This window comes from Sturnira hondurensis, unplaced genomic scaffold (assembly GCF_014824575.4).
Source record: "Sturnira hondurensis isolate 20B ecotype Veracruz unplaced genomic scaffold, ASM1482457v3 Scaffold0009178, whole genome shotgun sequence".
NCBI lineage: Eukaryota > Metazoa > Chordata > Mammalia > Chiroptera > Phyllostomidae > Sturnira > Sturnira hondurensis.
Window position 1 is genome coordinate 283,827 of NW_028081809.1, and position 12,793 is coordinate 296,619.

The 12,793-nt window shown below is 50.4% G+C and overlaps 1 long non-coding RNA gene across 1 annotated transcript in view; it reads left to right on the forward strand.

Annotated features, from left to right (window-relative positions):
- The first annotated feature begins 1,097 nt into the window (after positions 1 to 1,097).
- The window catches only part of LOC118994169 (uncharacterized), a 56,055-nt gene continuing 44,359 nt past the window's right edge, over positions 1,098 to 12,793 (forward strand). The window contains exon 1 of the long non-coding RNA XR_005067997.1: positions 1,098 to 2,092. This is a non-coding gene — a long non-coding RNA (uncharacterized LOC118994169). The remainder of the gene's footprint in view (positions 2,093 to 12,793) is intronic.

Genomic DNA, 12,793 nt, shown 5'->3' on the forward strand with positions numbered 1-12,793 from the left:
GTCCCTAAAGAAAACACATTGCGATTAACTGCACAGCAAAGTCGTGTCTGAATTCCAGAAAATCAATAGGTTTTCCACTCTACTAAAAAAAAACTGCAAGAAATAACATTTGGCCGTTGGATTGACGCAGTACAACTTTTGCAGGAGACTCAGAGCCCTTGGTATTTATAGTCTTTCAGCAAACGCCCTAATTTTCCCATTACAAGAACTGAGCTACAGAATAGTAAACAAGTATTTCTCCTGACAGTGGACCCCGCTGTAAGTGAAAACCGGGTCTGCTGACCACCCCAGGGGCAGGACTGCTGCACACACACGTGTGTGCCTGGTCTCCTGTCCCCTGTCAGAACAGGACCCCACAGCAGCAGGCGTTCAGGCGGGAGGCTCATGGGATGCCCGCCCACGCGAACATTCCTCCAGAAACGTTGGTGGGCCTGATGCAAGCACAGCTGCCTTCCTGGCTTCTTAAGGTTGCTGAGCATCCAGGGATGCTTCTCATCACTTAAAAATGCAGGAAGTGTGGGAGGCTGCCCCATCTGGGACCCTTCCACAGAAAACTGGGAGGCAGTGGCTATTCTGTTTGAGTGTAAATATTCACCAACCATGTTTAAAAGTTCGATTGTTATACCTTTTAATATTCAAATCTGACTGACATTCTAGAAGCCTGAAAGATGTTTAGAAAATATCTTGTAAGGCATTGAGTCCTGGCAAAAGGGCACACACCCCTCTAATAAATAGCCATCAACCCCAATACCTACAGAAAAGGGCTGCTGGTGGCTAACTGGGCTCAGTTCTAAAACAGCCTAGCAGCCATTTCTACACAGGGCCCTTTCATGCAAAGCACGCTTCAAAGCCTGTCTGCACCAGGCTCCCATCTTCTGAGCCAGCTCTTACAAGAGTTTTTGGAATCGTATTTCAACCAATAGGGCTGAGACTTTCCCCATCCAATTGGATCTGTGCAGCCATATCTCTATCAGCATCTTCACCGACCAGTTAGAGCTGCTCTGTTCCAACCAATCAGGATGGAGCTTTGTGGACCAAACTCTGAAACCCTCGTTTGCATTAGGCCAGACTAATCAGAGACCAGGACTGGGGACTTCTCTCTACATGAGTTAGCTGTGCTCTGGATCAGACAGCACACTTTTCCCTTCCACCAAAGACCGAAGACTGCTTCCCTATAGAGGACCAAGCACAAGAAAGCAACCTGGCCTGAGGGCCGCCTCCCGGGGGCCACCTCACAGCTGTGCTGCTTCTTACCTGAGCTATAACGTGATTGAGCTGTTCCACAGCTGAGCTGTATCACAACTGACATGTTTGCATTGAATAAACTTCCTTCTTCGCTGCATCCCAAATTGAAATTCCCATTGGCTTTGAATTGGCACATGGCCATCCGTTGAAGCAGCTTTGAAGAGATCGTCATTTTTAGATTCTACGATTCATTGTGTCACAGGAGGAGGACAAGCAGAAGAAAACATGGGCTGATGTAAGTGTGACCAGGGCAAAGCAAATCCAACCTTCTTAAAGAGTAAGACACTATTCCATTCCTTTCCCTCCCCTGTAATGGTTTGAGAGGTACGAGAGTTTCACATGGCTTTGTGATACATTACCAAATTTCAGCGCACATTTGAAATTCAAATGCACATGAGATTCGCAATGCTATTTTTCAGTTGTTCTCAACTGTCCCAAATAAAGCCTCTCCCCTGGGGCCACATGCGAGGCCGTGGGTCCCGCTGCCAGCACCAGGAAGGCTGTCCTTCCAGGAAGGGCTGCACAGACCCTGGGAACCGCCAGCCAGCTCGCAAGAATGAAGAGAATGTCGGGAGAGGAAGTGGTGGCTGTGAGTCAGCATGAGTCATCTCGTTCCAATGAGAATGAAGACTGAGGTGTGTGCCTCTTTTCTTTCTTTCTTCCTTTTTTTTTTTTTTTTCATCTCAATGGTGCAGACATCGCTGGGAATGGACGGAAATAAGTGACTGTATGGTCGCTGCTTTTTAAGTTCCGAGCACATTCCAGGCAGGCTGTGCCCCAGCCAGTGTCTCCCTCCAGAGTGTCACAGCGCTGTGGCTGGGAAGGTGGAGCCGGCAGCCTCTCCCCGGTGAGTGTGCTTCTGTCATTTTTATGATTATTTCTGCAGTTGGCCAGAGAGTGTCCGTTGTGTCGAAGCTGTTGTGTCTGGAGTGAACACTGTGTTCTGCTCGGGCTCTGGGGAGCATGGTTTTAGAGAAGGTGGCTGCCTCTGTCCCCACCCCCATAGCTGCTGTATTTTAGCCGGATTGTCTGGGGAAGTTTCTGAATTGGTCATTGTGAGAATGTAGATGCTCGTCCTGTCATGCGTTGTCTTGGAAGAGGCAGGGGTGCTTGCCTGGAGAGGATGCTCTTGGGTTCTCCTGTCTGGAGCCACGGTGAAGCCCCGAGGTGCAGGTGGGGACCTGTGCTGGCCCAGGGCTGCAGGGGTTGGGCTTCTTCCGCCTCTCGAGCTGAAGGAAACAGCCCCTGAGCGCTTTGTGCCCACATGGTCCGAACTGACAGTTTTACAGCAGAAATACAATGGAGAAGCAGACTTTCGGCTTCCCTCTCTAAAGGCGTGTGAATGACTCCAGGAACTTACTGAATGTGTTTTCCTTTCCCTTAACTCTGAATGTCACAAGCTGTGGTAGAATCAGAAAGAAAAAATGTGGGGGGAGGGGGCGGGAGCAGGGTGAGGACCAGGTGGCCGAGCTGCGGAGGCCTGAGGTGACCTTGGTACATGTTTCTCAAACTGTTACTGTTCTGGTCAGGCTTTGCTTTACTGTCAAGTAAAATACAGGAAGTATGTATTTTAAAACGTTGTTCTAGTTACTGTAAATGAAACGTTAAAATGTCATAAAGACCTCGTGATAAACATTTTTTGAATTTGCTTAAAATGCTGCACATCAGTAAGCAGAGTATGACAGAGCTTTTTCAGTGCAGTCATTTGAGTGTGTGGGCTTCCTGGGTTAATAATGAGTCAGCACCCAATTTCTAAAATTGGAGCCGCTAAGAGAAGGTTCGACCAGCCCCCAGCACAGCGCGCTGGCGGGCTGCCCCTCCGAGAGGATTGGTTTCTTTGGTTAAAACCAACTGAGGATGCTTCCCCTGTTTGGTGCCTCCTTCCCGGCTTTGGTCCCAGTTCTTCTGTGTGACACCGAGAGGCCCCTTGGCTGAAGGGTCCCCGTGCCCTTCAGCCGATGGGGTGGTTTTTAGGTGGAGCACACAGCTTGTTAGATACAAGTACAGAGTTTATGATGGGCAGGGGGGGCTCAGGGCTGGAGCTGCATCTGGTGTCCTGTGATGTTACATCCACTGAGGGTCCGGGTGGGAGAGGCGCTCAGGGCTTGAGCTGGCCTTCTGCACGTGCACCTAGCAGGGGAGGGGTGTCCACTCAGACTCAGAGAGCAGGCTTACCTTCCTCAGACCTTACCCTTGTCTATAAAGTGAGAGGAGTGTTCGGGAAATCAAAAATATGATGGGACAACACAGCTGGGGTTGCTGCAGGCAGGCAGCTCAAAGGGCCAAGTGCAGTCCTGTCGACCCTCCCCCCCCCCCACATTGAGTTCGGTCAGACATGCCCAGGATCGGGTGTTTCTGCGCAGTTGACTGTGAGCATGCCTGCCTCAGAGGACCACAGGGGGACTCAGAGAGGTGGCATCTGCAGAGAGCATGCCGGAGTCCTGGCAACATGCGCTCTGCCAGCTGCCAGTCTCAACGGCTTGGGCTTCCAGCCTCTGAGCTGGCACCGTGACTGTTCTACTTTTCAAGCAGAATCCTGCCATCCTAGTGTAGTCAGTGGTCGTTCCAAACCCTGAGGGTTACGGCCATGCCTGTGTCAACTCAGGGCCTCGGCAAGACGGACTCTGTGGATTTCCGAAGTGGAAGACCAGCCTGGCCTCTCTCTTGGTGCAGAGTCCTCAAAAGTACCCAGAGAAAGGTCATTTTCATGGAGAGGAGGAGCAGGGGCCGCCCTCCTGAGACGGTGCCTCAGCGCTTCCCACACAGGCACGTCCTCTCTTCCCCAGTTCAGAGACCACGGGTGTGAGGTGCGTTTTGGTGCCCGGGTCCCTGTCTTCAAAGTCTCCCGGACAAGTGCTATGTATGGGGCAATGGCTCGAGGTGGCTGATTTTATCCTAGACATTGAGTGCCTTCTTTCATGTAGAATTTGGGCTGTGGTTTAGAGGCTGGGAGTTGACTGGCCTCTTAGCCATGAGAAAAGAACCTGCAGTAAACTAATATTATCACTTTTGTAATCAGGAGAGTGATTTAAAAAGGCCAGAAATAAGGCCACGATCATATCTGAAAGCAGAACATTTATTAATATAATCTGCTTTGTCATGGTTCCAACCACTGAGCCAATTCTGAGAGCGGAGGGGCAGGAAGGGAGGAGGGAAGCGTTCTCCAAAAGAAATTGAGCAGGTCCTTAACACGGCATCTCTGCAAAAAGAAAACACTGCTAGCCTGGCAATATTTGGAAGTTGCCCAGAGCCTTGTTGTCAGATGCCCTCAGCCCAGGGACGGGCTATGGTTCACTGGCTCTGCTTCACTCCACCCTTGCCAACACCCGACCTGGGCTCCCGACTTCCTGCTGGCAGGTTTCCCTGGTATCCAACGGGTGTCTCCACCTCTGGCCACCATGTGGTGAGATCACCCTTGTGCTGAGTGAGTTACTTAACTTCTTGGCGTCCCACTTTCTTCATGGTGAAGTCTGAATGGTAATAGTTCCAGCCTTGTGGGTTCGTCTAAAGATCAGTGATGATAGCTTAGCACATGAGTTACGGGACATTCAATAACTTTGAAGTATACATTCACTGCCTCAGAAATGTGACAGATCCCTCTGTACCTCCCCCTGGGCTGTGGCCCGCCAGCGTCTGTAGGAATCAGCTCTCGTGCCCAACATGAGAGCCCTTTGTGTCATCGATTCCATGGCATGCCCTGCCTTTGCGAGACAGTTACTGACGAGGTAAGTGGGAGTGCTTCTTGGCCCTCTCTGGGAAAGACCGAGTCCTAGATATCAGGGCAGTCATCCCTATCACATCATCATACCAGTCACCATCACCATCACCTTCATCACCACCATCACCATCATCACCACCATCATCACCACCACCTCCACCACCTCCTCCACCACCACCATCATCACCATATCAACATCACCACCACCTCCTCCATCATCATTATCAGAATCATCACCACCTCCCCCACCACTTCCATCATCCCCACCGGCATCACAATTATCACCACCTTCACCACCACCACCACCACCACCACCACCATCACCACCACCATATCAACATCACCACATCACCATCATTGCTGTTGTTAGCAATATCCTTACAGTAAGAACAGCTTCCGTCTCATCCAGCCCAAATGCATGATAGTAACTTTCTGTGACCACCTGTGCCTCCCAACACACACACACACACACACACACACACACACACACATACACCCTGGGTGAGAGGAAGGCTAGCTGGTTACTTGACTCACTCGAGGTCCAAGATTCCTAGGCAGGAGTATCAAGCAGAGCAGCTTCTTCAAAGATGAATCACGGAAGGGCAGGGGTGGGGGGAGAGCCCCTCACCCTCCTCAGGAGAGGAGAGCCAGGAGAAGCAAGGAACCAGGAGAGTTCTGTGTGTGAATCAACAGACTGAGGCCACAGGCCAAAAAAATCCAGGACCACAGCCTCAAGCTTGCCCCAAGGGTGGAAGCAGCTGGATTCTGTGCTCACACTTCCTGTCTAAAGCCAGCGACAGTCAATTTCTGGTTACTTGAAAATCATCACAGTTCATGGAGCTGACTCATATTAAAAATATTAAGCAAGACACACTTAAAACTAAAACCACAGTGCACATAACATGGCCTTTCTTTTCCAATTCTGAAGACAATTCATGATTAGGCAGCACCTTGGAGCCAAACCATCACAGTCATGCTGTTGATGTGGAAAGGGAAGGCATCCAGTGCTTCATGCATTGCCGGCCAGAGACTTTAGGTTTGGAGTACCAAGCCTTGGCTGCAACGGCTCGGTCAGTTGTAACTGGAGCTCATGTGTGGGAAGTTTTTCCCTGTGCCACAGTCCAGAGGTCCTCTCTGCCCACAGTGCCATGGATGAGCAGTGGCGTGCTTGGCCCAGGGCTGCAGGGTGGGATGGGGCTCCTCATAGGTGTAGGAGAGTTCCTGTTAGACCACAGAGCCCAGGAAAGGGGAAGTCAGCACTCATCAGAGGGCAGTTGGGTGCCCAGGATGGACGGGCTGGCAGCAGGTTTGGCTGGTCTCAGAGGATGCCTCTGATTTTTTAAAATGGGTTTTATTGCATCTTGTATAGTTGGAAAAGCTAATAGCTATGGCAAATCTCATCTATTGTGGTTTTCCTGCTTATCTTTTGCTTTCAGGATTGATTACCCTGCAGGTGAGGGCTTCTGTTATAGACTTTTGGCCCTCCTCCCCACCCTGTCCTTCCAAAAATGTATCATACTTAAAATATTGGTATTTTGAATGAGAGCAAGAATGTATCATTTTAGCTATTCTCAGTGGACAAATTACTTGTAGAGTGTGAGAGGGATGCAGCCATCACTCGGCTAGATACAAATAAAAGCTTTAGCAGTGGCTCCAAGTGTCAGGCTTACTTTCTATCAGACAGAAAAAGATAAGAGCAGGCTGTCCAGGGCAAGAGTCAACAAGTAGTTCATTCATCCATCTCATTGCTCTGCCACCTTAGCAATAGCTTCCTTTCTCAAAGTTGTATTATGGCTTCAAGAATGCTGCTGGAGCTCCAGCCATCACCACTGCATTCCATAGAGGAAAAAAGGGGAAAGGGGGTGGATATGGGGACTAAAGGCTAAGTATTCTGGATGTCAGGCTCCTTTAAGGAGCTTTCCTGGAGTCAGCAAGTAAGCCTTTCAGTCTTCATTTTTCATGATAACCCTACCTATAAAGAAGGCTGAAAAATGTCATTTTTTAACTGGGCACATTGGTGCCTCTGACAACACGGGTTATTGACAGCACAGAATCAGAGGAAAATGGATATAGGATGGACAGCCAGCAGTCTCAGTGACAGAGTGCTCCTGAAGACAACTAGATTCCCAGTCCTATTAATGGACTTGGGACCCAATCACTTAGCCTCTGTGACCAGGGTCTACTCTGTGAAGTAACAACCTTGCTCTCACCAGAAGTGTCTGGAGGGGCACAGAGACCGCGCCCCTGGCTTTGAGGGCTTTGAACAAACTTGGAGGAGGGCATTCAAAGAACAGAAATCATTGTTTGATTTTTATGTTGTATCTAAATAGGATTTCTTTTCATTCATGTCTTTTGCCAATATGTACCATCTATCCAGTAAGATAATGATTATTCAAACACTATTTGGTTATTGAGTACATACCTGGAGGCAGGCACTGTTCTAGGCGCTTTGCAAATATGACCTCATTTAGTCCTCACAGAACTGTGTGTGGCAGTTGGCATTGCCATCCCCATTGTCCAGACACAGAGAGAGGGGTCAAGGGAGGCTTGAGGGTCACACTGTTAGTAAGTGGAAGAGCTCGGCTTGGAACCCAGCGATCTGGTTTCTTTGCCCCAGGGATTTGGGGGTGAGCTGGCAGACCAGGTCTCTCCTATTTATGTCTTTCTGGTGAAATAGATGCAAACCCTATACTGTCAGGCTGTTTTAAGGGCCCCAGGAGATCAGCACAGGGAGGTGGGGCTGCTCCACCCTCTGAGCACTGAGCACCTCCGGCTTTGAGGAACTACAGGACACAATCAAGTCCAAGCCGAGCACTCTCCCTCAGTAGACACACCAGGAATCTCAGCTATGTCTGAGCTCAGGACTCACCCCTGCTTGCTGCCAGCTCTTGAAAGCCCCCATGCTCCAGTCAGGACCACACCCTTCCAGTCCCAGGTGCAGCCAGGAAACTGTCCAGGCCTGACAGGCTTCAAAAGTGAGGTGCTGGTCCAGCAAAGGGCAGAGGGGCTGAAGTAGAAGGGGCTCAGCTTTAAGGAACAGGGCTTATGGGTGTCAGTCAACCCGATCAAAGGCCAATGAAGGCAGAACTGCCCCTCCTCTGCTCTACGTCACCTTGTTACCTAGTGGCACAATTAGGGCCGCGAGGACGGACGCATAAGGACAGGATGGATTTGCCTGCTGTTCTTCTACCTGGGACTGAGTCCCTTCCTGTGCTTTCCTTGCTCAGCGCCATCTCAGGGCCTTGCTTCACTCCTCCAGCTTCCAACTCCTTTACACACAAGGTGGCTAATGAGTAATTGAGAATTCTAGGAAAGCTCCCGAAAGGAGTCTGACATCTAAGAGACTTAACCTTTTGTCACCACTTCCCTCCCTCCTCCTGTGTGAAATGCAGAGGCAAAGGCTGGAGCTCCAGAAGCCACGTGGAAACCATAGACAACTTGGAGGAAAGAAGCCAGTGGCAAGGACAACAGAGAGGGAAGAGGTCATAGGCCTCAGAGGCCAGGTTCTCTGCCCGGAGATGTGACTGTTTTGGAAGTGGATTTACCTACATGATGCAGAGGGAGGTGGGGAAAAATCGCTGCTGAAATTCAACCTGTAGGTCAACTAGCAGGATGTGCTGGGTGTCAGGGTCCCTTCCGTGGGAAGCTGCCTCTCCTGTCTCTGGTAGAAAGGGCAAAGGCTCAGGGCTGCAGTGACTTCCACGGGCCCCAGGTGCTTTGCCTTCGTGGCCCCTTCCTCATGAAAAAACGTTATGACTTTTAGTATAAAAATGAATGTCATCCAGGCCAGATTCATGATTATGTATCCATTTTCATTATACTCAGGGTTTCTTTCTAGTTCTAAAGTAAATGAATACATTCTGTTTCAAGAGGATCGGGGGCCCCAGATGTTGTCCCTTTGTGCCCAGATGCAGAGGTCAGCCCCAGGAGGCCTCGAGCAACCACGGGAGGGTCGGGGTGGGCCCGCGCTTCCTCTGAGGAGAAGACACATGAGTGGAGATCTGACAGGAGTAGGTTTACGCCTTTCCTTTGTTTTTTCCTGGAGGTAGAAGACGGCTAGCACAGGGCCTTATCTCCCTGGTTATCTGTGTATCCACCAGCCAGTTGCCGAGCCTCGCTGACCCTCTGCACAGCGTGGATGAGGTGACCAGACTCTGGGTGCAAGGCCTGCTTTCCACAGCAGCCTCTCTGCACGAGCCCCCAAAGGGCCATCTAACCTACATTTAGCCCCTTCTCCCCTTCCAGAGGAAACCCAGGAAAAAGCCCCTACTGAGAAGATGTTCTAGAAATAATCCAGCCAGTTTTCTGGCATTGGCCCGTTTTGGACGTAGCTCTGCCCCACGAAGCCACTTAGATAATAACTGTGGTCATAATTCAACACATTCAGTAACCTTCATCGAACCGTTATTCTGGCCCTGAACTGCTGAAGTACAACGCAAGCCCGGGCTTCATCCACACCAGAGCCCTCCCGGATGTGTGACCATTACCTCCTGCGTTCCAGCTTTTCCTTCTTCCCGTGCTTCCTGAAAGATGCAGCTGCCATGACCTTCACCCTGTGCTGCCCTCTCTGGCACACATGGCAGATTTTCCATGTCCCTCTTCACACCTACAGGGACCTCCCTTGTGCGGCACACGAGGTGGAGGTTTTGGCCCGAATGCCCGCAGCGGACCCTCACTGTGCTCACAGTCGGGCTCCTCGTGTGGGGGTGTGGGCCAAGCCACCCCTCCCTCACTTTGCATTTGAGGGGCAAAGTTTTTGCTTGTTTGTTATTTTTCTAACCTAAGCAGAACTTCACATCATTTTTAGTTTCATCTTTTAGATTTGGCCCATATATTCTCTAACGTAACATGTGAGCCTCGCAGCATGCGTAAGTCAGCATTCCTTCTTCATCGTTACCAGAAGCCCCGAGGGGCAGTGCAGATTCTGAGTGAAGACCTGGCCTTCCACTAGAGATTCTCTCCAAGGCTACCAGCATCCCACATGTTGGGACAGCTCACTGTGTGGGAACAGCTCACCTTCTGTGCAGTGTCCCTGATGTGGGTGGAAGGACAACAGGGTGCAGCATACAATCAGATGTGCGCTGTGACCCCCTAGGTGAATGGGGCACATAGCGATGAGTCAGACCCAGCAAGACTTCTGATGGTTAGCCATCCTGTCTCTCTCCCCCATCCTCAAGTGCGAAGAGCTTCTGACAGACTGGCTAACCCTTGGACAGCTGGTGATTAGGTGCTCGCAGCAGGTTACCTTAAACATCTAGAGCGTTCCTAGACTGGTGTCCACGATGGTTGTCACACACTTGAGTGTGTGGGTTCAGTGCATTTCCTTCTCCTCAGACATGCTTTTCAAGGTGGCGCCGCTGAACTGGGCCTGACAGACGAGTGCCTGCCTCTGTGAGGCGGTTCCTCTGAAGTCCCCAGAAGGGCCTGCTTTGCAGAGGAGAGAGGTGAGAGGCAGAACGAGTGCAGACTGCCACCCAGCAGCCGCCGCCACCGAGCGGTGACTGAGAACCAGGGGCCTCCTAGCCACTGTGTCTCCCTGCAGTGAGTGTCACCTTCTCCATGTTCGTTGTTTGAGCCATGGCAGGGGGCATGTGCACAGCACAGGATCAATCACTCAAGGGGGACCGATGGTATCTCCGAGTGTCCTTACCCTGCCTTTAAAGTTGTGCAGCTTCCTCTCAGCTGGTCCCTGCCTCCACCTGCCCGCCGGGCCGCAAAAAATTATTTGGATCTTTCGATTGCAGTTTTTACCATTCTCTGTGAAAATGCATAGTCACTGACTTCTTACTGAAATAGAAATGTTTGCCGTGGTTGGGTGGGTTGGTTGTTGGAGCATTGTCCCATACACCAAAGGGTTGCAGGTTCGATCCCTGGTCAAGGGCACATACTTAGGTTGTGGGTTTGATCCCTGGTAATGTTGAGTACTGAAGGCAACCGATCAGTGTTTCTTTCTCACTTCGACGTCCTCTCTCGCTAAAAATCAATAAACATGTCCTAAGGTGAGGGTTTAAAATAAATAAATAAATAAATAAATAAATAAATGGAAATTGTCCTCCATATTTCAGAAAACAGAGTGTTCCAGAATTATTTGAGCAAACCCATTAAGAAGATAATCTCAGTTACTCCCTGCTGTGCTGGTGGGAAAAAAGAGGCCACTGTTTCTCACAGGGGGTTTAATTTATATCTTCTGCAGATCTTAAGGGAGATTAACCATATTGCCTAAAATGCAGGTAGTGAATCTATTTCATTTTGAAAGGGCTCCTGGCAGCCAAAGGGATGACTTTAATATTTATGGGAGATTCTTGAGGGCTAGGTGTGGGCTGTCTGCTTTGCCTCTGATAGTGGGTTTAACCCCATTTTCTCCCCACAAGAGCTATAGTGTGATCAACCCAAGTTGCAGATGAGCAAACTGAGGCTCTGCAGAGTCAGACGGTGCACAGCTCAAGGCAGAGCTAGAACTCCCGCTCTCATCCCAAACACGGGCGGGATCAGCAAGGGGCTGAGCTTCTGGCCTTGTGGATTGTATTTTCTTTTCCAAGACCACATGCAGGTTCTACTGGTTCCAAGGGGAGACAACCTTTTCTGCAGCCCTGAGGGAGCAGCTTCCCCACGGCCTCAGCATGCCTTCCCGGGAGCTCTGTGGTCAGCGGCGGGCGCACCCTGCCATGGGCACCTTGAGGGGGTCACCTGGGAGGGGTGCTCATCTCGGGCAGCGATTATCTCAGCCAACGCTTTTGAGATGAGCTCACAGAAGGTCTTTTTTAATTGGCACATATGGTGAAGAGGGAATAGCATTTCTAATTTTCACTAACTTTTTTTGAATAAGGGTCAAAAATGAAACTATAGGTAAAGGTGTCCAGTGACAAGCCTGTGTTGCTGCTGTCTCCCACCCAACTCCCACTGATCACCCTCTAAAACCCTTCATTTCTTAGGTCTCTGCCCGGAGTTTCTCCATGTTAATAGTTCAGCAAAACTCTATCTTTGCTTTTCTTTCCTATTTTCCACAGAAGCAGGACAGCGGCAGCCTGGAGGGCCTGGGTGGCAGCTACCTCCGCTGTGGCACACCACCCGTGCGGCACACTGACCGGGCAGCCGGCAGCCACTCCGACAGGCGCTTTCCGATGAGAAGCATTTTAATCAGCAGTGGGGTTTTGAGCAGAATGGAATTCTACACTGTTAACTACCTTCAACTTAACTCTTTCTAGCATAGACATCGACAAGGATGGAGAAGGAAGCCAACAGCCTGTGTCTGTTAAGAAGGCAACTTATTTCAGGGGAATGAGTTTGCGGGACAGGCAGGCAACGGAAACGACAAAGAAAGTGAGTGGGAGTCCACACTTTGTGAGTCATCGTTTAGGCCTCTGTGTGTGTTTTGGGATGAATTGTGTCTCCTCAAAATTTATATCTTGAAGTCCTACCCCTGCCAATAATTCAAAGTGAGACCTTATTTGGAAATAGTGTCATCGTAGAAGTAATTAGTTAAGATGAAGTCTACTGGAGTAGGGTGGCTCCTGTTCCAATATGACCGGAGTCTTTTAAGAAGGGGACATTTGGACGCAGTCACACACATACAGGGGACTAGTCGTATGAGGACTAGAGTGACACTGCCCCAGCCAAGGAACTGCCAGAAGCCAGGCTGGAGGCCTAAAACAGATTCTTCAGAAGGAGCGCAGCCTGGAGGCACCGCAATGCAGACGTCTCACTCCGGAACACGTCTGTGCCTGGAGCTGTGGCGAGAGGTGCTCTCCTATAGCGGCGGCTCCGGGAGATGAGCACCCCCCCACCCCCGCAACACACACAGACACCCGGCCTCACCCCAGTCCAGCTCAG